The sequence below is a fragment of the Rana temporaria genome, chromosome 1 (assembly GCF_905171775.1).
Source record: "Rana temporaria chromosome 1, aRanTem1.1, whole genome shotgun sequence".
NCBI classification, from domain to species: Eukaryota; Metazoa; Chordata; class Amphibia; order Anura; family Ranidae; genus Rana; species Rana temporaria.
The window spans coordinates 94,216,033-94,241,265 of record NC_053489.1 but is presented as its reverse complement, the minus strand read 5'-3'; the positions used below and the strand labels follow the sequence as shown (position 1 = coordinate 94,241,265).

Below are 25,233 nucleotides of genomic sequence, written 5' to 3'. Positions count from 1 at the left end.
AAGTGTCAGAAAGGTTCTAAGAATGCAGAGGGAATGCATTACCCATATTGGGGTAAATGCGTATTTTTCTAGATAAGATTTGGGACATTGGGGTACATGGACAGAACACTAAGGGTCACAAAGTTCCTCAGGCATTGGAGTGAATAAAGCATGTACAGGTGTTGTCTTAGCCATATGGGGGTGTAAGATTTGGGATAATGTGGGATGGGGGTACCTGGATAGAAAGTTCCCAATGCAGGCTGTGTAATGAGGAATGGATGTAGGTTTGTATTTCCCATATACAATCAGCACTGCAGATTCGGAGATCAGAGGATGGAATTACAGATATGGGGGGGGGGGGGGGGTTCTCTCTCCATCAATGGCCGGTGGGATGTGAAGTTTAGGGGGGGGGGTCGGGTGACACAGGAAGGGTTGTAGCCCTCAGGAGGGAGGACAGGGGTCACAAGACATCCCGGGTGACATTGCAGGGGATGCGGACACACAAAGGCAGTACACGGCTCTCACCATCCAGAGCGGCTCTCCGGGGACACAGGCGGCGCCTTCAGCACCTCGGACAGCAGCGGCGGCGGCGGCGGGGGGAGCAGGAGGAGGCCATCGTCTCTGGAAGCGGAGGTAGCAGCTCGTTCCCGGCCATCAACAGGACACAGCAAGCGGCCATCCTTCAGCTGGCGGCTCCGAGCATGTCTCTGAAACACACACAGTGACGGCAGGATAACGGGGGAGGGGGCGGGCACACAGCATAACCCCACATCACAAGGACAGCGCCGCCCTCCGCTGCAGGCCCACACTCACAGCCATTGTGCCATGGCATAGGGCAGCCATCTGATACCCAGGGCTCATACTGGGTGATCTATGGGGCATTGCATCTGCAGGACTCTCTATACACCCCATAACCTGTCAATTCCTCCATTTACAGTCATTGTGCCATGGCATAGGACAGCCACCTGCACCCCCCAAGGCTCATCACCATAAATACTGGGTGATCTATGGGGCATTGCATCTGCAGAACTCTCTATAACACCCCCCACCACCACCTGACCATTCCCCCATCCACAGCCATTGTGCCAACCATGGCATAGGACAGCCATCTGATACCCAGGGCTCATCATCATACATACTGGGTGATCTATGGGGCATTGCATCTGCAGGACTCTATACACCCCCATCACCTGACCATGCCTCCATTCACAGCCATTGTGCCATGGCATAGGACAGCCACCTGATACCCAGGGCTGACCACCATACATACTAGGGGGATCTATGGGGCATTGCATCTGCAGGACTCTATACACCCCCCCCCCCCCCCCCAATTACCTGTCAATTCCTCCATTCACAGTCATTGTGCCATGACATAGGACAGCCATCTGCACAAAAGGCTCATCACCATAAATACTGGGTGATCTATGGGGCATTGCATCTGCAGGACTCTCCATAACACACCCCCCCACCACCTGACCATTCCTCCATCCACAGCCATTGTGCCAACCATGGTATAAGACAGCCATCTGATACCCAGGGCTCATCACCATACATACTGGGTGATCTATGGGGCATTGCATCTGCAGGACTCTCTATACACCCCATCACCTGACCATTCCTCCATCCACAGCCATTGTACCATGACACAGGACAGCCATCTGTTACCCTGCCATCTGCACCTAGGGCTCATCACCATACATACTGGGTGATTTATGGGGCATTGCATCTTCAGGTCTCTCTATACACTCCCCCCATCACCTGTCCATTCCTACATTCACAGCCATTGTGCCATGGCATAGGACAGCCATCTGATACCCTGCCATCTGCATTCTGGGCTCATCACCATACATACTGGGTGTTCTATGGAGCATTGCATCTGCAGGACTCTCCATACCCCCCCCCCCCCCCTCTCCTTCTATCACCTGTCACAGAGAGATCCATTCCTCCATCCACATACCATACCAATACACTGCACATCTCTACTACAAGACAAGGGTCTATGGAGGGGAGGACACTCACCTCTCATCTCCAGTGCAGACACCTACAAGAGGGATGCATATGTACAATACACACACACTACACACTCCCCCCCCCCATTAGTCACAACAGAGGTAGAACACAGTCACCAGTCCTGGACCAGTACAGGAGGAAGATGCTGCATTGAAGGGGGTTATGGCAAAGGCACATTCCACGTTGCGATCCCTTCCCCCCTCAACCCAAGACAATCATTTAATGGGTGCCATATACATATAGGTGTAAATACAGCGCATGTGTATATATAGTGTGTGTGGTTTGCACTTTATTAAATAAAGCATCTAGGAATAAATGATGTGCATGCAGCCATTTCACTTCCTACTGACTGCAGTAACTGGAATGCGATTGCTATGGATTGTCTATGAGTACATCACTGCTAATATAGTGCTATACCCAGTGTGTGCACATAGGGCTGCAATGCATCTCCAAGGGATGGCTCTGTGTGAGTGTGTTATATATATATATATATATATATATATATATATATATATATAAAATCACTAGCTGACAGTGTGTGCTCACTGTGCATGCCGTGTATTGCAGTGTGTGTTCACTGTGCATGCCGTGTATTGCAGTGTGTGTTCACTGTGCGTGCAGTGTATTGCAGTGTGTGTTCACTGTGCATGCCGTGTATTGCAGTGTGTGTTCACTGTGCATGCCTTGTATTGCAGTATGTGTTCACTGTGCATGCCGTGTATTGCAGTGTGTGTTCACTGTGCATGCCGTGTATTGCAGTGTGTGCTCACTGTGCATGCCGTGTATTGCAGTGTGTGCTCACTGTGCATGCCGTGTATTGCAGCGTGTGTTCACTGTGCATGCCTTGTATTGCAGTGTGTATGCCTTGTACATGTCCCGGGCAGCCCTCTTCCCCCCACCCGCACTGACCGCTCTCCGGGGGGATCCTTCCTGAACGGTCACCACGGCTCAGCGGCGGAGGTGCGGGCCTGGCCACCGCCGGAGTCCTGCCTCAGCCCGTTCAGACCTTCTCTCCATCCCACTGCTCGGGAGACATTTAAATAACCAACGTCATCCCGTTCTCCCCTCCGCATTGACGTCACTCCCGTGTGGGGGATGACGTCAAAGTGGCCGGCGCCGCCGGAAGCGCTTTCTAAATATGGGGAGAGAGGGAGCTGGGAGAGGCAGAGCACAGAGAGGGGTGAAGGAGGGGGCGACGGAGGATCCTGGGATAACGCTATTTTCCTGACCAAAAATAGCTGTGTGGGGAGACATGAAGATGTGAACCTGATAGAAATAACACCAGGGAGAGGAGAGACACCAACATTGAGTAATCCATCTCCTTCCCACCCAAACATGTCAAGCCGTCATCATGGGGGCCAGGCACCAAGTCCAGACACCCCACTCCAGCCACCTCCATATCTTCCCATTAATAGGTACACAAGACTATTCCCTCAACTCCTCAAATAGCCTTCCAGTCATGGAGGCTGATCATGCTGGGCCACCTTGGCTGACCTTACTGGGGCAGTTGGCTAAAACCAAGAGCGCTATGGCTGACCATGCAGGGGCACACTAGCTTAAATCCGAGAGAACCATGGCTGACCATACTGGGACCATGTTGGCCCAAAACTGAGAGAGCCTCTGCAGATCATGCTGGGGCACTTTTATTAAAACCAAGAGCCATGACTGACCATGCTGGGGCACGTCGACTTAAAACCAAAAGAGCCATGGCTGACCATGCTGGGGCACGTTGACTTAAAACCAAAAGAGCCATGGCCGACCATGCTGGGGCACGTTGACTTAAAACCAAAAGAGCCATGGCCGACCATGCTGGGGCACGTTGACTTAAAACCAAAAGAGCCATGGCCGACCATGCTGGGGCATGTTGACTTAAAACCAAAAGAGCCATGGCTGACCATGCTGGGGCACGTTGACTTAAAACCAAAAGAGCCATGGCCGACCATGCTGGGGCACGTTGACTTAAAACCAAAAGAGCCATGGCTGACCATGCTGGGGCACGTTGACTTAAAACCAAAAGAGCCATGGCTGACCATGCTGGGGCACGTTGACTTAAAACCAAAAGAGCCATGGCTGACCATGCTGGGGCATGTTGACTTAAAACCAAAAGAGCCATGGCTGACCATACTGGGGAATGTTGGCTAAAACTGAGAGAGACATAGCAGACCATTCGGGGACACGGACATATTATCTTAAATTGAGACAGTCCTGGCAGACTATGCTAGTGCACTTTGGCTAAAATGGAGAGAGACATGGTGACCCTGCTGGGTTATTTTGGCCTCAAACTAAGAGATCCATTACAGTTGCTAAATCTGAGATAGCCCTGGCGGACCCTGCTGAGACACTTTGGGCTGGATTCACAAAGAGTTACGCCGGCGTATCAGTAGATACGCCAACGTTACTCGGAATCTAAGCCCGTCGTAAGTTTAAGTGTATGCTCAAACTGAGTTACACTTAAACCTAGCTAAGATCCGACGGCCTGCGCCGTCGTATCTTAGGGTGCAATTTTTCGGCTGGCCGCTAGGTGGCGCTACCGTTAATTTCGGCATAGAATATGTAAATTACTAGATACGCCGATTCACGAATGTACGCTTGCCCGTCGCAGTAAAGATACGCCGTTTCCGTAAGAGATACGCGGCGTAAAGATAAAGCTGCCCCCTAGGTGGCGTAGCCAATGTTAAGTAAGGCCGTCGTTCCCGCGTCGAAATTTGAAAATTTTACGTTGTTTGCGTAAGTCGTCCGTGAATGGGGCTGGACGTAATTTACGTTCACGTCGAAACCAATACGTCCTTGTGGCGTACTTTGGAGCAATGCACACTGGGATATGTACATGCACCGTTCGTAAAAAAAACGTCAATCACGTCGGGTCACCAATCATTTACATAAAACATGCCCCCCTCATTTGAATTAGGCGCGCTTACGCCGGCCCCATTTACGATACGCCGCCGTAAGTTAGGAGGCAAGTGCTTTGTGAATACAGCACTTGCCTCTCTGACTTAAGGCGGCGTAGCGTAGATACGCTACGCCGCCGTAAAAATGCGCCGATCTACGTGAATCCAGCCCTTTGGCTAAAACAGAGAAAGACATAGCTGGCCATGCTAAGGCATGTTACATAAAATGAGAGCGTCATGGTAGACCTTGGCTAAAACCTACAGAGCTATTGTTGACCATACTGGGGCATGTAGGCCTAAAACAGAGAGAGCCATGGCAGACTATTCTGGGGCACACTGGCTAAATCTAGAGAGCTATGGTTGAACATACTGGGGCATGTTGGCCTAAAACTGAGAGAGCCATTACAGGACATGTGGGGGCAAGGTGCCTAAAACCAAGAGAGACATGGCAGACCATGCCGAGGCACATTAGCTACAGTAAATATGAGAGATCCATGGGACACCATGCTGGGGTACCTTGACTTAAACCAAGAGATCCATGGCAGACTATACTCATTGGCCTAAAACTGATAGAGTCCTTACAGGTGATCTCAGAATCAGGACTAGGTTTAGGTGACTAGAATACTTCTATTATTTCATACATTCCCAATATGCTGTGAAGAATCTGTCTCTTCAGCACCATGGACAGCAGCACTCATTCACCCTGCCACATTTTCTCAGTGGGCTAGATTCAGGTACCTGCGCTTGTTCTTACGGCGGCGCAGCGTATCGTATTTATGCTACGCCGCCGTAACTTACAGGAGCAAGTGCAGTATTCACAAAGCACTTGCTCCGTAAGTTGCGGCGGCGTAGCGTAAATGGGGCCGGCGTGAGTGCGCGTAATTCAAATGTGGAAGGGGGGGCGTATTTTATGTAAATCTATGATGACCTGACGTGATTGACGTTTTGTATGCGCCGTCCGTGTACATATCCCAGTGTGCATTGCTCCCAAGTACGCCGCAACAACGTATTGGTTACGCAAACGACGTAAAAAATTCAAATTTCGAAGCGGGAACGACGTCCATACTTAACATTGGCTGCGCCTCCTAATAGCAGGAACAACCTTACGCCGAAAAAGCCTAACGTAAACAACGTAAATAAATTGCGCCGGCCGTATGTACGTTTGTGAATCGGCGTATCTAGGTAATTTGCATATTCTACGCCGAAAACAACGGAAGCGCCCCTAGCGGCCAGTGTAGAATTGCACACAATTATACGCCGCCATATTCACAGGGCCGTGGCACTGTGGCTGAGAGGAGAGGACACTTTCACTTTCATTTCGGGAGTTCCCCCTGTCATGCGGATGGTGAGAGGAGAGAAAACAGAGGGAAGAGGAGGTGAGATGGTTCTCAGCAGCAGCACCCCCCCTCCTGGTTCTCAATGTCATTTTTGGCAACAGCACCCCCCAATGCTCAATGTCATTTTTGGCAGCAACACCCCCCAGGTTCTCAGTGTCATTTTCGGCAGTACCAATCCCATTCCCCCACCCCCCCTCCGCTTCTCAATGCATCTCAGTATCCTGCCGAAAAAGTCCCCCGGCGGATAATGTCCCCCCTGTACTGTGTAGACGAGGGCGGCATTGAAGGACCCGGCCTTGGGGCGGCAAAGGGAGTAAATCCGGGCAAGTTACGTCGGCAGAGGAAGCTTATTTTTTGAGCGTATCTGCCTTTGAGAATCGGCATAACGATACGCCGGCGCAGATTTGAAATTATGGCGGCGTATCTGGAGATATGCCGCCGTAACAGGTACCTGAATCTAGCCCAGTGACTTTACTGGGAAAAGCAATGTATTTCCATGCCAAAACCAAGGTTTGGTATTTAAACCAGAGTATGCTGGTGTAGTAAGACCTGTGGGCTTCAGCTTGTATAAGAGGAGTGTGAACAGCAAGCTTTTACAAAGCATTTGTAGAGCTTTCAGCAAGCTTTGTTGAAGCTTTTAAAGCGGCCTTCAGCTCAAGTTTGTAAATCTTGAACACTGATCCTAAAGGGAGTGCTGATTTCCAGGTTTCAGCACTACTTGAAGCTTGCCGAAAGCTTGCTGAAGCCTGCTAGCAGCTTGTTTAAAGGGACAATAGAAACTCCCATTAAGATTTGTGAATAATTTTTCCAAACAGGAGCTGAAGAAGGGCACTTTAATGGCTTAAAGCAAGTTGATTGATGAAAGCCAAAAGCTTTGTAAAAGGTTGCTAACGTTTCATAAAAGCTTGCTGTTCTCACTTTTCTTACACAAGCTTAAAGGGTCACTAAAGGAAAACATTTTTTTTGCTGAAATGACTGTTTACAGGGTATAGAGACATAAAAGTTAACTGATTCCTTTTAAAAATGATTACAAATAGATAAAAATCAATCATATAATGTGCCTCTAGTTTCACTTTCACTTTTTAACTGGTTTCATGTTCCTGTGAACTAGAGAGACACACAGAACAAAAACAAACAAATCCAGGGCAGTGTTTTGTTTTTAAAATTAATCTGATTGGTTCTGTTAAGTTTTAGACACACAGTAATGACAGTTTAGACCACCGTGAAAAGCTCCCAGTACTGTGGTTATAAGGAGCCAGACAAGCAGGAAGTGTGGAGATCACAGCAGAATTACAGCAACTTCAAAGCAAAAACGAACAATAAGGACATGAAACCAGGACTGCAGTAAGGTAAAGGAAGCTATTTAGCTAAAAAAAAAAAAATCCTTTAGTGACCCTTTAAGCCCACATGAAGCAGGCCTAAGGTGAATTATCAAGCAAGGGAGAGATGATCAGTGTGAGGGTCCTTTAAAGTAGGGGATTGTGGTTTAAGTCAAGAGCTCTACTGAAAAATTCCTGGTGCTAAAAGCTAATTTAATGCTCAATGGAGGCAGCCAGAAAATAAAAACCTCACAGAGGCCCTAACCCTTCTTAGCTCTATCTAAAACAAAATAGTAACCAGTTCCTTGGATTGACTGAAAATTATTAAGGGCACTGTACCTTCAAATTAGGCAATTCGTGTATATAAGGCCTCGTACACACGGACGGACGGTCCGCTTAAAACGGTCCTCCGGACCGTTTGAAGCGGACATGTCCGCCCGGAGATTTCTGTCTGATGGTTGTACACACCATCAGACAGAAATCCGTGCATAAACAATACGCGGGGACGTCGCCGCAAAGATGACGCGGCGACGTGGGCGGCCCTGGAAGTTCAAAGCTTCCACGCATGCGTTGAATCAGTACGACGCATGCAAGGGATGGCGGTCGGTCGGACGTGTCCGGTGAGTCTGTACAGACGACCGAACACGTCCGACGGACAGGTTTCCAGCGGACAGATTTCTTTCAGCGGACAGATCCGGTCGTGTGTACGGGGCCTAAGGTGTTAATAATGATGGCTCTGGATAACAGTTTTCCTTTAATATAAATTAAATATTTTTACAAATTTTGCTCATTTGCATCTTAGGGTAAGCCCATCTAATATCAAATCCACCTATCCATATCTAGTTCAGCTTTTGGTAGATGCTGGAGAGTTAAACCCTCACCTTGTAAAACAAATAATTTGCTTTAAAATATATTAAATTAAAGGCAAAACATTTGTGTGTAGATATAAGAAATATAAATACTTTTTTTCACCATTTTTATAAGTGATCACATTCCCTCGGTACTTAGCTGCATAAGAGCCAGGGAGGAGAAATAGCAGCACACTGATCTTTCCAGTGCAAGGCTGTGCAGGGTGTGTGTGTGTCAGGACAAGTCTGATCATTGCAGGAGCTGTCTTTCCCATTCTGAGCAATGCAGGCGGGGGGGGGGGGGCGAGATTACCCACCAAAAGAAGAGGAGATCAGCTGAGCACCAACTGGTACCGCTTCGAACTAGGGCTTATTTTCGGGTTAGGGCTTACATTGCAGCCCTCCTGGAAAATAGCGCTAGGTCTTATTATCGGGGTAGGTCTTATTTTCTGGGAAACACAGTGTCATGGTCTTACCTCTCTCCTGTCTCCTTCGTTTGACATGTGCTGGCGGCCATCTTGGTTTCTAGGTCTCTTGTAGCCTCCCACCCTGCGGCTCCTCCTTCCCACTGGGAGGAGCTGGATGCCTGGCTCAGATATAATGGAGGCCTGTGGCTTCAGTTCCTTGCTTGGTCCTCCTGTGTTCACATGCTTCTAAGACTGCTGCTGCTTCTGGTTCCGATCCTGGCTTCGTCTGACTTCCCTGCTGGTTCCTGATCCTGGCTTCGTCTGACTTCCCTGCTGGTTCCTGATCCTGGCTTCGTCCGACTACCCTTCTGGTTCCTGACCTCTGGCTTCGCAAGACTCTGTTTAACCATCCGTTTGGACTTTTGCTCAACAGCTTGATTTTCAATAAAGCCTTCTTATTTTCACTTATCTCTTGTTGTACGTCTGGTTCATGGTTCCGTGACATTAGGACCAAGCCATGAATTTTGACGGTACAGGGCCATCCTCGCTACCCACGCTGGTTGCCAGACTTGATCAGCAGGATTACCTGTTGGGTCAGTTCGCCGTGGCGTTGCAAACCCTGCTTGAACGCACGGCTCATTTCGCTCCCGTTGCCGATGGGTCGGTTGTCGCTCCTGGGCCCGCTCCCACTGCCGCTCCGGTTGTTGCGCCAGAGTCTACCCCGACACCTGTTGTTGCGCCTGCGGTGTTTCGGGGTATGACCGGTTCTGCCCCCCTTCCACAGCGATTTGGGGGAGAGCCAACTCAGTGCCGAGGTTTCCTTAACCAAGTGGGCATTTATTTCGAGTTGCTGCCACATGCCTTTCCCACTGAGAGATCAAAGGTGGGCTTCTTGATCTCGCTGCTCTCGGACAAGGCCTTGGCCTGGGCCAGCCCTTTATGGGAGAACAACAATCCGGTGGTTGCCGAGTTTTCCGGTTTTGTTGCTTCTCTTCGGAAGGTATTCGATGTGCCGGCTCGCGCCGCCTCTGCTGCGAAGCTCCTTATGTCCGTCAGACAGGGTTCACGATCCGTAGCCGAATACGCCATTGAGTTTCGTACCCTGGCAGCAGAGGTGGGCTGGAATAATGAGGCTCTGGTCGCTGCTTTCTCTCATGGTCTCTCGGATGCCTTGAAGGATGAGGTTGCAGCTAAGGACCTACCAGTGGAGCTCGAGGCTCTTATTTCTTTCCTGATTTTGATTGACACCAGACTCAGGGAGAGACCTTCCTTTAAGGAGAGCCTGCGGAGGCCTCCTAACAGTTTGGCGCCTACGTTTGCTGTCCCACCCGTGCCTCCCTCTCCTCCCACGCCTCCTGGGGTTGACTTGTCTGGGGGTGAACCCATGCAGCTGGGGTTTGCTCGCCTGTCCGAGGGGGAGAGGGTACTCCGGAGACGCGAGGGCCGGTGCACGTACTGTCGTCTCGGTGGGCATTTTCGGTTGGCATGTCCGAACCGTCCGGGAAACGCTCGCACCTGAGATCCTGTCGGGGGCAGATCTTGGGTGGAGTCTCCTCGTCCCCGGTTTCCCGTGTTGATAAACCACTGATCACTGTTGTCCTCTCCTGGGTCGGGGGCTCGGTGACGACCCAGGCGTTGGTGGACTCTGGTGCTGGTGGTTTTTTCATTGATAGTGAGTTCGCTGCCGCCAATTCCATTCCTCTGCAGGCTTGAGGTTCCCCGCTGGCTCTAGAGGCGATAGACGGCAGACCCCTCCAGCCGTCACACGTGACTCATGAGACCCTTCCAGTGGGGATAGCCATTGGTGCCGTTCACAGAGAGTCAGTCTGCTTCCAGGTTATTTCGTCTCCACACTACTCGGTGGTCTTGGGGTACCCCTGGCTCCAGAAGCATAATCCGACTTTTGACTGGAGATCGGCCGAGATCCTCTCATGGTCACCACAGTGTGGGGCTAGTTGCATCCATGGGCCTGTCAAGTTGCTGTGTACTTCCTCGGACTCTCTGTTGCCTCCTGAATACGAGGAGTACCGGGATGTATTCGATAAGGTGCGCGCAGTTGCCCTACCTCCGCACCGCCCATACGATTGTGCCATAGAGTTACAACCTGGTGCCGTTCCTCCTCGCGGCAGGGTCTATCCACTGTCGGTTGCGGAGAATGAGGCCATGGAGGAGTACGTGATGGAGGCGCTGTCCCGTGGTCACATTCGCAAATCCTCGTCCCCGGCAGGGGCTGGATTTTTCTTTGTGAAAAAGAAGGGCGGTGAGTTGAGGCCTTGCATCGATTACAGGGGCCTTAATCGCATCACGATCAAGAACGCTTACCCGATACCCTTGATTTCCGAGCTGTTCGATCGCCTTAAGGGGGCCACGGTCTTTACCAAACTCGACTTGAGGGCGGCATATAACCTGGTAAGGATCAAGGCGGGCGATGAGTGGAAGACCGCGTTTAACACCAGGACCGGTCATTATGAATCCTTGGTTATGCCCTTTGGGTTGTGCAATGCGCCCGCAGTCTTTCAGGAATTCATCAACGATGTTTTCCGTGACCTGTTGCAGCAGTGTGTGGTGGTCTATTTGGATGACATCTTGGTATACTCTGAATCCATGGAGGCCCACATTCTGGATGTCAAGCGAGTGTTGCAACGGTTACGAGAGAACAAGCTGTTCGGTAAGCTTGAGAAATGCGAATTTCACCGATCCCAGGTAACCTTCTTAGGTTACATCATTTCCGCTGAGGGGTTCTCCATGGACCCTGAGAAGGTTTCGGCTGTCTTACAGTGGCCTCAGCCCAGTGGTCTTCGTTCCTTGCAGCGCTTTTTGGGCTTCGCCAATTATTATCGGAAGTTCATCAGGGACTTCTCCATGCTGGCCAAGCCTCTCACGGATCTGACCAGGAAGGGCAGTAATTCCCAGGTCTGGCCGCTCGAGGCCATCCGGGCTTTTGAGGCCCTAAAATCCGCCTTTGTGTCGGCCCCGATTCTGTCTCATCCCAACCCTGGGTTGCCCTTTGTCCTCGAGGTGGACGCATCTGAGACGGGAGTAGGCGCCCTTCTGTCTCAGCGTAGAACACCAGAGGGTCCGCTGCTTCCTTGTGGGTTTTACTTCCGGAAACTGTCACCCGCGGAGTGCAACTATCAGATTGGTGACAGGGAGTTATTGGCCATAGTGCAGGCTCTCAAAGAGTGGAGGCACTTGCTCGAGGGCTCCGTGGTACCGGTTCTCATCCTGACGGACCACAAGAATCTGACCTACCTTTCTGAGGCCAAGAGATTGACACCACGTCAGGCCAGATGGGCTCTGTTCTTGTCACGTTTTAATTACGTGGTCTCCTACCTACCCGGTTCCAAGAACATCAGGGCGGATGCCTTATCACGGCAGTACTCCGAGCTGTCCAGGGAGGAATCTATACCGACTTCGGTCATACCTCCGAATCAGATCCTGGCCGCCATTCGCACCAGCCTGACCTCTCCCCTTGGTGAGCAGATTTTGGCGGCTCAATATGGTGCTCCCTCTGGGAGACCCAACGGCAGATGTTTTGTGCTTGAGGTGTTGCGCACTCGGTTATTGCGAACCTACCATAACTCCAAGACCGCGGGGCATCCTGGTAAGAATCAGCTGTCCTGGGCTGTTTCACGTCTGTTCTGGTGGCCTTCCCTACGTTCCGACATCGCCGCATATGTAGCGGCATGCTCCGTTTGTGCCCAGAGTAAGTCCCCTCGGCACCTTCCGTTGGGCCTGCTGCAACCCATAGCCACCGGGGAGCGCCCATGGTCACACCTGGGGATGGATTTCATTGTGGATCTCCCTGCATCCCGAGGCCATACGGTCATTCTCATGATTGTGGATCGGTTTTCCAAAATGTGCCACTGTGTTCCTCTCAAGAAGTTACCCTCTGCACAAGAATTGGCCACGATTTTTGCCTGGGAGGACTTCCGGTTGCACGGTTTGCCCAAGGAGATAGTGTCGGATCGGGGGAGTCAGTTTGTGTCCAGGTTCTGGCGCGCCTTTTGCTCCCAGTTGGGGATTCATCTCTCCTTCTCCTCGGCCTACCACCCTCAGTCCAATGGGGCCGCAGAACGATCCAATCAGGCCTTGGAGCAATTCCTTCGTTGCTATGTCTCCGATCACCAGGACAATTGGGTTGACCTCCTGCCTTGGGCTGAGTTTGCCAGGAACACGGCTGTGAACTCTTCCTCTGGGACGTCTCCCTTCATGGCCAATTATGGGTTCCAACCTGCCGTGTTACCGGAGGCATTCTCTCCCCAGGATATTCCGGCTGTAGAGGATCACCTTTCCGTCCTACGCGCCTCTTGGGTACAGATCCAGAAGTCCCTTGAGGTCTCTGCGCAGCGCCAGAAACTCCAGGCTGATCGCAGACGAGCGCCTGCTCCTTCCTACCAGGTCGGAGACCGTGTATGGTTGTCCACTCGCAACCTCAACCTTCGAGTGCCCACTCCCAAGCTGGCTCCTCGCTTTGTTGGTCCCTTCCGAGTGCTTCGCAGGGTAAACCCGGTAGCCTATGCCCTTGCGCTTCCTCCTGGCATGCGGATCTCCAACGTGTTTCATGTCTCCCTGTTGAAGCCACTGGTGTGCAATCGCTTCACTTCCTCGGTTCCTCGGCCCCGTCCGGTCCAAGTGGGCAATCATGAGGAGTATGAGGTGAGCAATATCCTGGACTCACGCCTGGTCTGCGGTCGGGTGCAGTTTTTGGTCCACTGGCGTGGTTATGGTCCAGAGGAGCGTTCCTGGGTTCCCTCCGCAGATGTCCATGCTCCTGCCTTGCTCCGAGCCTTCCACGCACGCTTCCCTCAGAAACCGTTTTTTGCACCGCGGAGGAGGGGCCCTTGAGGGGGAGGTACTGTCATGGTCTTACCTCTCTCCTGTCTCCTTCGTTTGACATGTGCTGGCGGCCATCTTGGTTTCTAGGTCTCTTGTAGCCTCCCACCCTGCGGCTCCTCCTTCCCACTGGGAGGAGCTGGATGCCTGGCTCAGATATAATGGAGGCCTGTGGCTTCAGTTCCTTGCTTGGTCCTCCTGTGTTCACATGCTTCTAAGACTGCTGCTGCTTCTGGTTCCGATCCTGGCTTCGTCTGACTTCCCTGCTGGTTCCTGATCCTGGCTTCGTCTGACTTCCCTGCTGGTTCCTGATCCTGGCTTCGTCCGACTACCCTTCTGGTTCCTGACCTCTGGCTTCGCAAGACTCTGTTTAACCATCCGTTTGGACTTTTGCTTTACAGCTTGATTTTCAATAAAGCCTTCTTATTTTCACTTATCTCTTGTTGTACGTCTGGTTCATGGTTCCGTGACACACAGGTATACAGTATATATATATTTTTTTTAAGCATATGCATTTTTTTTAATGGAAGGCCCTACTGTAGCTTTCCTTTAAGGATAACTATACAGAAGTACATACATTAAGTCGTCTGTATTTTTAACCACTTTAAGCTGTAGATTTAATCACTTACTGAGTATGCAGATTCTTTGTCTTTTATTCCTTGCACATGTTTCTGTTTAAACTGACGTCACAATCACTGTTTCAGGTTTCCTGTTTCAGTGTGTCTCCTGTCTCTTGCAGCATCCTATGGAGCAGAGGCTAGAGTTGTGTCTCCATACAATTTGCGCAGCAATAGAAACACACAGACCCATAGCCTAGGATGGCAAGCACTCCCCTTCTCCCCCCTCCCCCCTCCCCCTTCTCCCCCCTCCCCCTTCTCCCCCCTCCCCCTTCTCTCTCTTCAAGTAACAGGCTGAATGAAGACTACACTGCCCACTGTGACTCTTTCTTGTGAAAACCAGAAGTTTAGGGAAGCAGCACTGAAACAGTGGGAACCAATAGCATTGAGGTTGTTTATCTTATTGTTATTCAATGTTGCACACAAAAAAAAGGGATGTTTCTGAATAGAATTGGCTGTTCACAGATTGATTATATGTGTTGCCTGAAGTTGCTCTATTACACATATTGTAAAACTTGTTTAGAACTGTCTAGTAACAAAGAGATACAGTCATCAGGGATGAGATGTAAACTAAGCCTGAATAGTAGAAGAACCTTGGTCTAATGTAACATCATAGAATGTAGGAATGGAATTGAAATTTTGTGTTGAACTTCCCTGAAACTGGTGAACACAAATGTATTGATGGTAAATGAGTACTAACTCTTCTGAATTATCTTTACAGATACCATATTAATAAAATCAACAAGCTTTTTTGGCTGTTTTGCCATTTATCTTAATTTACAGTGTAATTAATTAACCTCTTGACGACCGAGGACATCCCTGGGACGTCCTCGGCTTTGTGCGGTGATATCTGAATGATGCCTGCAACTACAGGCATCATTCAGATATCGCCGTCTTCAGTCGCCGATTCTGTGTACGATAAGAACAATCAAAGCGGCGATCCCGCCGCTTGATCATTCTTCTAGGCAGCGGGGGGGACGTCCCTCCCTCCCGCCGCCATCCGGTGCTTCTCCGGGCTCTCCCGTACCATCGGGGGCCCGGAGAGCGAATCAGTCGGCGGTGCTGGAAAGCATAGAGATGACTGGTGACCAGATGGTCACCAGTCATCTCTATGACCGTCGGAGGCCTGGGCGTGACGTTATGACGTCACGCCCGGTACCCGGAAGTAAACAAAGCCACAATCGCGGCTGTCGGCATGTGATCGGTGATTTTTTTTCACCGATTTCATGCTTGTAAGCCTGGAGGAAAGATGTGGGGTCTTATTGACCCCACATCTCTCCATAAAGAGGACCTGTCACACTGATTCCTATTACAAGGGAAGATTACATTCCTTGTAATAGGAATAAAAGTGATCAAAAAAAAAAAAAAAAAGTGTAAAAATAAAAAAAATTAAGTAAAATAAAAATAAAATTAAAACATTTTTTTTTCAAAACACCCCTGTCCCCGTTATCTCGCACGCAGAAGCGAACACGCATGCAGGTCCTGCCCACATATGTAAACGCCGTTCAAACCCCACATGTGATGTATCATTGCGTGCGTTAGAGCGAGAGCAACAATTCTAGCACTATACCTCCTCTGTAACTCGAAAATAGTAACCTGTAAAAAATGTTAAAGCGTCACCTATGGAGATTTTTAAGTACCGAAGTTTGGCACCATTCCATGAGTGTGCGCAATTTTAAAGCGTGACATGTTAGGTATCTATTTACTCGGCGTAACATCATCTTTCACATTATACAAAAAAATTGGGCTAACTTTACCGTTTTTTTTCCCCAAAAAAGGAGTTTGAACAATTATTGCGCAAATACCGTGCGAGAAAAAAAGGTGCAATGACAACCATTTTATTTCCTAGGGTGTCTGCTAAAAAAATATATATAATGTTTGGTAGTTCTGATTAATTTTCTAGCCAAAAAATTTAGATTTTTACATGAAGGAGAGAAGTGCCAAAATTGGCCCGGTGGTAAAGTGGTTAAAGGCAAAACTTTTTTGTTTTGTTTTGTATAAAGTGGTGAAGTATTAGAACACCTGTCCAGTTTTATTGCTATCTGGGCCTCCATTAACCGCTTCCTACCCGACCAATGTACATAAACGGCCAGGCAGTGTCATCTTAAGAGCATTATAGGCCCCCGGGCAATACAGTGCACTGGGGCCCTGTCTACACAATCACTCACGAGAATTTACTGACAAAAATCATAAAATTTACTGGCAGAACCACATCTTTTACTGCCAGTGCAAAAAAAGTACCTAAAATTACAGTTTTCAGTGCCGAACAATGCAAATGTCAATATTTTAAAATATAAACATATACAGTAGCTAGTGCTATTAGCAATGTGTTTAAGTTAAACAAAAGTAAAAAAAAAAAAATGTCTTCATTGACATGAAGGTCAGGTTACTATAACACAGCCAGCACAGTTTCCTCTTACATCAGAGTCTGCAGGATTCCCCCTTACAGTGAAAGGGAACTCTTATGTAAAGGGGAACGCTGCAGATCATGATCTAAGGAAGGAACTCTGATGTGGAGGGGGGCTCTGGTGACCAGAGACCACCTTATATCAGAGTCCACTGCTTTCTCTTTCCCACTTACATCAGGGTCCGCAGACTGAGTTTCCCCTTGCATTGTAAGGGGGAATCCTGCAAACTCTGATGTAAAGGGGAACTCTGATGTGGGGGGCACTCTGGTGACCAGAGACCACCTTCCGTAGAGTAAATACACTAAGGTAAGGGGGTCACTAATATAGGAGGGGGAACCTTTATATCAGTGCCCCCTTACATTTTTGCATTCACTCCCCCCTTACATCAGCAACCCCCCCGCACTCGTGGAGGATCGAATCTTCTCTGTGATTTCCGCAAACTGGGCATGGGCAGTTCTAACCCGTCACTCTCCACAATTTTTTACTGGAGTTGCTGGGCAGCCGATGGGGCCCCCCAGGCAAGCGGGGCCCCCGGGCAACTGCCCAGCGTGCCCAATGGAAAAGATGGCCCTGCGGCCAGGTGGTACAAGCGGCGTTCTGCATAGACGTACCCATACATCCTCTCAGACACTGAAGTCACACTTGGCCTCAAGGCCATGCAGTGGCAAAATACTGTGATGGCTGTGTTCCTCAGACACAGCGCATTACAGATTAGGCATGGATGCTCTGATTGGTCTTCCCGATGATGTGATTGCTGTATCCAATCTTGCCTTGTAACAGCTTAGTGGGGAGGGGAGAGCGGGATTGCTGCACATCACACACAAGGCAGTCATCCTACATTAGTGCACCAAGCACCATCTGTCTCGTCAAAGTGCACATCAACATCTGTACCAGTGTCCCATAAACATCTGTCACAGTGTCCCAGTGCACAAAAACATCTGTGACAGTGTACTAGTCCAACAAGAACGTTTGTCAGTTTATCATTGCAACATCAACATCTGCCAGTGTCCTCAGTGGACCATCAACATCTGTCATAGTGTACCAGTGCACACAGACATCTGTCATAGTTTACCAGTGTCCCACCAAAATCTGCCACGGCGTACCAGTGTCCCATCAACATCTGTCACAGTATATCAGTGTCCCATCAATATTTGCAATAGTCTCCCATTGCAACATCTGTCAGTGTCCCTGTTGGACCATCAACATCTGTCAGTGTCCCTAGTGGACAGTGTACCAGTGTACAAAAACATCTTTCAGTGTACCAGTGCAACATCAACATCTGTCAGTGTCCCATTGCAACATCAATTACTGTGACATCCTCTAGTGCAGGGATAAGCAATTAGCGGACCTCCAGCTGTTGCCAAACTACAAGTCCCATCATGCCTCTGCCTCTGGGTGTCATGCTTGATGCTGTCAGAGTCTCGCTATGCTTCATGGGACTTGTAGTTTGGCAACAGCTGGAGGTCCGCTAATTGCATATAGTGGACTGTCTACATCTGTCTGTGTCCCTAGTGGACGCCAACATCTGTCAGTGTCCCAAGTGGACCAGCAACATCTGTCATAGTGTACCAGTGCAAAAAAACATATGTCAAAAATTCCACTCGCATGCTCGCAGCTCGAATTTAGTGCAGGGCGAGTTAGGTATAGGGACAGAGCAGGCTGACAGTTTCCTGGCTGAAGCGATCAGCCAGGAAACTGTCAGCCAGAGGACACAGAGCGGCATGGCTGGACTGAAGCCGCCGCCGTCTCCTCCTCACACGCACACAGTGGACTGTGTATTACGGAGCTGGGTCTGTTGTTCGGCAGCTCCGTGTAACAAGATCCCGCCCCCCTAGACCTGCTTGTGTGATAGTAGATTGATTTAGTGATCCGCCTATCACACAAACCGGTCTAGGGGTGCAGGAACTTGTTACACTGAGCCGCGGAACAACAGACCCAGCTCCGTAACACACAGTGAGTGGGAGATGTCCGCTGTGTGTGTGAACCAGGCGACAATGGTGAGTCTGGAGTGATGGGGCAAGGTGACGCTGACTTTAAAGGGGCACAGTGAAACTGCATTTAAAGGGGCACAGTGAAACTGCATTTAAAGGGGCACAGTGAAACTGCATTTAAAGGGCCACGGTGACGCTGCATTTGATGGGGCACTGCGACGCTGCAATTAATGGGGCACGGTGAAGCTGCATTTGATGGGGCACGGTGAAGCTGCATTTGATGGGGCACGGTGAAGCTGCATTTGATGGGGCACGGTGAAGCTGCATTTGATGGGGCACGGTGACGCTGCAATTGATGGGGCACGGTGACGCTGCAATTGATGGGGCATTGCGACACTGCAATTGATGGGGCACGGCGATGCTGCATTTGATGGGGCACTGCGACTCTGCAATTTATGGGGCACGGTGACGCTGCAATTCATGGGGCACGGTGACGCTGCAATTCATGGGGCACGGTGATGCTGCAATTCATGGGGCACGGTGATGCTGCAATTCATGGGGCATGGTGATGCTGCAATTCATGGTACACTGTAAAGCTGCATTTGATGGGGCACTGTGACGCTGTATTTGATGGGCTACTGTGACGCTGTATTTGATGGGGAACGATGACGTTGCATTTGATGGGGCACAATGACGTTGCATTTGATGGGGCACGATGACGTTGCATTTGATGGGGCACGATGACGTTGCATTTGATGGGGCATGATGACGTTGCATTTGATGGGGCACGGTGACGCTGCAATTGATGGGGCACTGCAACGCTGCAATTGATGGGGCACGTGATTGTTAACGTTGTTGTTAATAATAATTTTTTTTGGAACTTAATTCTGCTTAAAACATTTAACAGTGGCCCATATTCTCAGTGAAGTTACGATGGAGTAACTCAGGATACTCCATCGTAACTCCCTTTTTTGGCCCGTGTATCTATGCTCCTGATTCTTAGAATAATTTTTGCATAGATACACTTAAGATCCGCCATATGTAAGTCACTTACACTGGCGGATCTTAAATGCAATGACGCCGGCCGCCGCTAGATGGCATTTACGTGAAGGAGTCATTTGCGTATGCAAAATGATCCTTCTACGCAGATTCCCGAACGAGTTCGCGTCGCGTAACCGTCGCTAACGTCGTTTGCGTAAGAGGAAACTTACTCCTGCTATATGAGGGGTAAGTTTCCGCAAGTCTCGCGTAGGCCATGTTACGGATGGCGTCGGGTCCCCGTCGTGTTTTTTCGTCGGGTACGTCGTTTACGTAAGTCGTTCTTGAATACGACTTTACGTCAATGACGCACACGTCGGCGTCATTGACGTTTTTCGCAGAGAACTGGAGCATGCGCACTGGGCTTTTTGAAGCCCGGCGCATGCCCAGTTCTTTCGCATCGGGGGCGCGCTTCATTTGAATAGAAGCCGCCCCCTTGGAGATCCGCCAGGCTACACCGGGACACTTACACTCCGCTGTCCCAACTTATGGAGCAAGTGTTTGAGGAATACAACACCTGCTCCAGTAAGTTGGGACAGCGGAGTGTAAGTGCCTTAAGCGCAGCAGGCGGATATTTAGAGAGAATATGGGCCAGTGTAATTTCATGAGATAATTTACAAGGGCGTGTTTAGGGGCGGACTTATGGGTGGGGAAGGGGAGGGGTTGGGTGGTGCAACTAGTGGCTAGTGGCTCAGGACTTGAAATTTTGAGAGGAACTCCGGCTGCAATTGTGGGGGAACTCTGGCTGCAAAATGGGGACATTTTACTGCACTGGGGACACATGCTGCATTGGTAGACGTGGGCAGGCTGCATTTTTGGGCACGGATAAAGTTGTTGTTAATATTTATTTGTATAACTTAATTCTGCATAAAACATTTAAGTGTAATTTCATGAGGGCGGGATTAGGGGGCGGGACATGGTAGGGGTTGGGCGAGGCAACTGGTGGCGAGTACGCCTTGAGCTGCATTACAGCTTTCAATTCAATAGCCGCCGCCGCGCGCGTCATATACAGCCCCTCCCCCCTTGTACAAGGGAACTTTGATAGACAGATCACCCATCCAATCCTGGGATGGGTGATCTGTCTATGGAAAAGTGCCCGGAAAAGGGGGAGGCGATGTATATGACGCGCGCGGTGGGGAACAGAGCTATTTAATTGAAAGCTGTAATGTTCCCTGCGCTATGAACAACCAGGTGGCAGCGACAGCAGCAGCTGCAGCGGCGACGCGACTCTCTTCTCCTTGCTCGCCCCCCTGCTCCCAGGCAGCCCACACTCGCTAGCCCTCAAAATTTACTCACGAGCAGACGAGTGTAAATTTTTAGGGCTGCACTACACTTTAATGGTTTATTTTGCTGAATAACCTTGATGTTGTTATCATTTAAAATTAGATGTTCAGATTTATATAGTACTGTATGTTATTCCTTCAAGTGCAAACGCAATCATCAAAGTAGGCATTGAAGTGAAAATAACAGTATTAAAAAGACATAGCAAATGGTAGTTTTGGTAGCCCGGTTCCTACAGGATTTCAGAACATTGGAATTTCCATGACCACTCTGAGAAATGATGGCATGTGCAGTGAACAAACATGTTCAATTAGTAACTGACCTGCATCTGCCAATCATGCAGCTGACAGCTGTGCTCCACAACCTTGAGGTGGAACCCATAACTCACATAGATTTTACAGAATTACTAGTTGAAAACCCTCATTAAAATCACTGTAATTAAGTTCCTCATTCAATATGCTGACAACAGGGCTGTACACAATAAAAGGGATCATGTTGTATCAACAATTTAAAAGTAAAGCATAAAAAAACAATCTGAAATAAAAAAGAAAGTGTAAGAAAGAAAACACTGAATTTGTTTTTATATAAAAATACAATTTATATGACAATCTATGGTAATCCTAAGTTAACTGATGCATTTATTTTCCAGACAGAGAACGCCATATAGGCCAGTCTTCTAGCACTCATCATTCAGATTAGCTTGTGCTGTATCCATGGGCATCCGCTGAAATTTTTTCAGAGGGGGGCACTTCGGCAGCGGCGATACGCAGTTGCATTTTACCCTTTCTTCGACCACTAGCGGGGGTTAAAAGCGCCCCCCCCCACGTTAAAATGTAAAAACACCCCACTGTGCCCCCTGCATCTTTCAATATCTCTTTGTCACTACTGTGTACCCCCTCTCCACAACTGCATCACTGCACCCCTTTACATTACACAGCACCTCACGGCTCTGGATCCCTTTACATTACACAGCACCCCACAGCTCTGGACCCCTTTACATTAAACAGCATCCCACAGCTCTGGACCCCTTTACATTATACAGCACCCTGCATCACTGGCCCCCTTTACATTACACAACACCCTGCATCACTGGACCCTTTTACATTACACTGCGCCCTGCATCACTGGCCCCCTTTACATTACACAGCACCCTGCATCACTGGCCCCCTTTACATTACACAACACCCTGCATCACTGGACCCTTTTACATTACACTGCGCCCTGCATCACTGGCCCCCTTTACATTACACAACACCCTGCACCATTGGACCCCTTTACATTACACAGCAATTTACATTACACATCAATTTCCATCCATTTTAATGGAAACCATGGGCCAGATCCACAAAAGGGTTACGACGGCGTATCTGCTGATACGCCGTCTTATCCCTGTTTCTATCTATGCGGCTGATTCATAGAATCAGTTACGCATAGATATCCCTAAGATCCGGCAGGTGTAATAGTTTTACACTGTCGGATCTTAGGATGCAGTACCGCGGCCGCCGCTGGGGGCATTTCTCGTCGTAAACCAGCGTCGGGTATGCAAATTAGCACTTACGGAGATCCACGAAGGTTTTTCCCTTCGTGAAGTCGCCGTAAGTGTTAGTTTGCCGTCGCAAAGATAGGGTACCTTTTACAAAGTGTAAAGTTAGTACACCATGTAAAAGTATACCCGTCTTTCCCGCGTCACTGTCCAATTTTTTTAAATTTTTTTATTTTTCCCGCCGCAACTCTTTTTTACCCGTCGCGATTCACAAAACCTCAGCGCAACGTAACTTCGCGCAAAGCACGTCGGGAAAATAGCGTCGGGAGCATGCGCAGTACGTCCGGCGCGGGAGCGCGCCTAATTTAAATGGGACTCGCCCCATTTGAATTGGCCCGTCTTGCGCCGGACTGATTTAGGATACACTGCCGCAAATTTCCAGGTAAGTGCTTTGTGGATCGGGCACTAACTTGGGCAATTTGCGGCGGTGTAAATTAAATCAGAAAAGTTACGTTGCGCCCGCTGTTTGTGGATCTGGCCCCATGTGCCTTAAAATGAATATGGGTGAATGCAGCCTAACAGTATTTTAAAATGCTATTATTACAATGTAATGTCTTCCAGGAGCATACTTTAGAATACTTTTAGAACTCACGTGTAGCACCCTCTAATGTGCTACTAGTGTCAGTGTAGGCAAATCTATGTTTTGACTCATAGTTAAAGCGAAGTTCCACCCAAAAATGGAACTTCCGCTTTTCGGAACCCTCTCCCCCTCCGGTGACAAATTTGGCACCTTTCAAGGGGGAGGGGGTGCAGATACCTGTCTAAGGCAGGTATTTGCACCCACTTCCGGGCATAGACTCCTGTGGGAGTCTACACCACTTCTCATCCCCCCGCTGTCTTCTGGGAAACACACTGTTCCCAGGAGAGAGCGGGGACCAGTGACGGCGTGCCGTGTTACTCGCGCATTTGCAGTAGGGAACTGGGCAGTGAAGCCGCAAGGCTTCCCTTTCTGATTCCCTCGCTGAGCATGGTGGTGGCAGCATCCGAGAACCGAGCGATTGCTCAGCCTCGTCTGCCGACATCGCGGGCGCACTGGATGGGTAAGTGTCCATTTTTTAAAAGTCAGCAGCTGCAGGAGTTGTAGCTGCTGGCTTTTAAAAAAAAAAATTCAGGTCGACCTCCTCTTTAACTTGTGAGTCTAAATTGGGTCAGGGTTTACTGCAGGTCAGACTGGATGACTCATACAGACAGGTCTCTGGTGCTTTGCCCTGGTTCTAGAAGTTTAAAACATTTCTAGAAGCTAGAGGGCAGAGGGTAGAAGGGTTAATCTGCATAATTAAGGAAGCTTGGCCAATCACCAGGCAGTGGGCCTGGCAGGGAGGCTGAGCCAGCCCTTAAATATGGATGAGTCATGCCAGCAGGGGAGTCGAGTGGAAGATGGAGTGCTGAGGAGACTGTCGGTGGCCTTAGAAGGGAGCCCCTGGTCTGGGGGGGGGGGGGGCGCACTGCCTTAGGCTGGAGCTCGGGCTGGCTTAAGAGGATCCTGACAGTAGTAGGCTTTAAAAGGAGTCTTGCCTAAGAAGCAGCGGGAACCAGGAGGACAGTGTGAGTACATCAGCACACCTGGGGATTCACAAGGGTAGAGACTGCCACAATAACTTTCATAATAGTAAAAGATCACATAGTGCTGCAGGGTTGTGTGATTTATTTTATTTTATTAATGAGCAATCAGCACTGTAGGGGGAGTGCTGACTGCTCTTTCAAAATACAATGAAAAGAGAATCAGCTTACTAATCTGTGTCACTGAATTTGATTGACAGCAGCGGGAGCCAATGGCTCCTGCTGCTATCAATCTATCCAATGATGATGGAGACAGCAGTGTCGCTGGGCTCATGCACATCCCTGGGACGGACTGGCTCAGGTAAGAAAAAGGAGGGGCTCTGGGGGCAGCTGCAGTACAGTAGGTTTTTCACCTTATAGAATGCATTAAGGTGAAAAAACCTGGAGAATTTACGCTTTGATAATAAAGTTGATCTGTTACTATGCACAGCTGTACCAGATTCTGTGTGCACTCGTTTTAGTAAATCTCTCCCTATGTGTTCCAGCACATAGGCCTTTTAGGGAGTTTAGGAGCAACAGCGTTTAGAAGCAGTCAAAGCTCCTCCTGAACGCAGAAGAATCACATTCAGGAAAGGAGCTTTTGGGTAAAAAAAATGGAAGCTAAACGCGTCTAAATGTGCCTAAGCACTAGGCACATTTAGCACTTCAGTGTTTATTCATTTCAATGGCCAGAATAAATTAAAAGTCTGGCCAATTAAATAAATAAATTCTCAAACACCAAACTCTGCTAAACTCTTTTAAAGTTCTAAACTTTTAGTAAGAGTTCTTCTTTAACCACTTAAGACCCGGATCAAAATGTACGTAAAGGACCCGGACAGTTTTTGCGATTCGGCACTGCGTCGCTTTAACTGACAATTGCGCGGTCATGCGATGTGGCTCCCAGACAAAATTGGCGTCCTTTTTTTCCCACAAATAGAGCTTACTTTTGGTGGTATTTGATCACCTCTGCGGTTTTTATTTCTTGCGCTATAAACAAAAATAGAGCGACAATTTTGAAAAAAAAATTATATTTTTAACTTTTTGCTATAATAAATATCCCCCAAAAATATATAAAAAAAATGATTTTTTTCCTCAGTTTAGGCCGATATGTATTCTTCTACCTATTTTTGGTAAAAAAAAAAAATCGCAATAAGCGTTTATCAATAGGGTTTGCGCAAAATTTATAGCGTTTACAAAATAGGGAATAGTTTTATTGCATTTTTATTCATTTTTTTTTTTTTTACTACTAATG

At 48.9% G+C, this 25,233-nt stretch overlaps 1 protein-coding gene across 3 annotated transcripts in view; it reads right to left on the bottom strand.

The window, feature by feature from the left end:
* HOMER1 (homer scaffold protein 1) overlaps nucleotides 1-3,061 on the bottom strand; it is a 152,429-nt gene extending 149,368 nt beyond the window's left edge. For 2 of the 3 annotated variants that reach the window (XM_040340619.1, XM_040340626.1), the window contains exons 1-2: nucleotides 2,899-3,060; nucleotides 505-686 (exon numbers count right to left, since the gene is read on the bottom strand). The gene's annotated coding sequence lies outside the window, so the exon portion shown is untranslated. Of the gene's footprint in view, nucleotides 1-504; nucleotides 687-2,898 lie in introns of all 3 variants that reach the window. The other variant, XM_040340634.1, reaches the window with a different exon arrangement.
* Nucleotides 3,062-25,233: the final 22,172 nt, after the last annotated feature.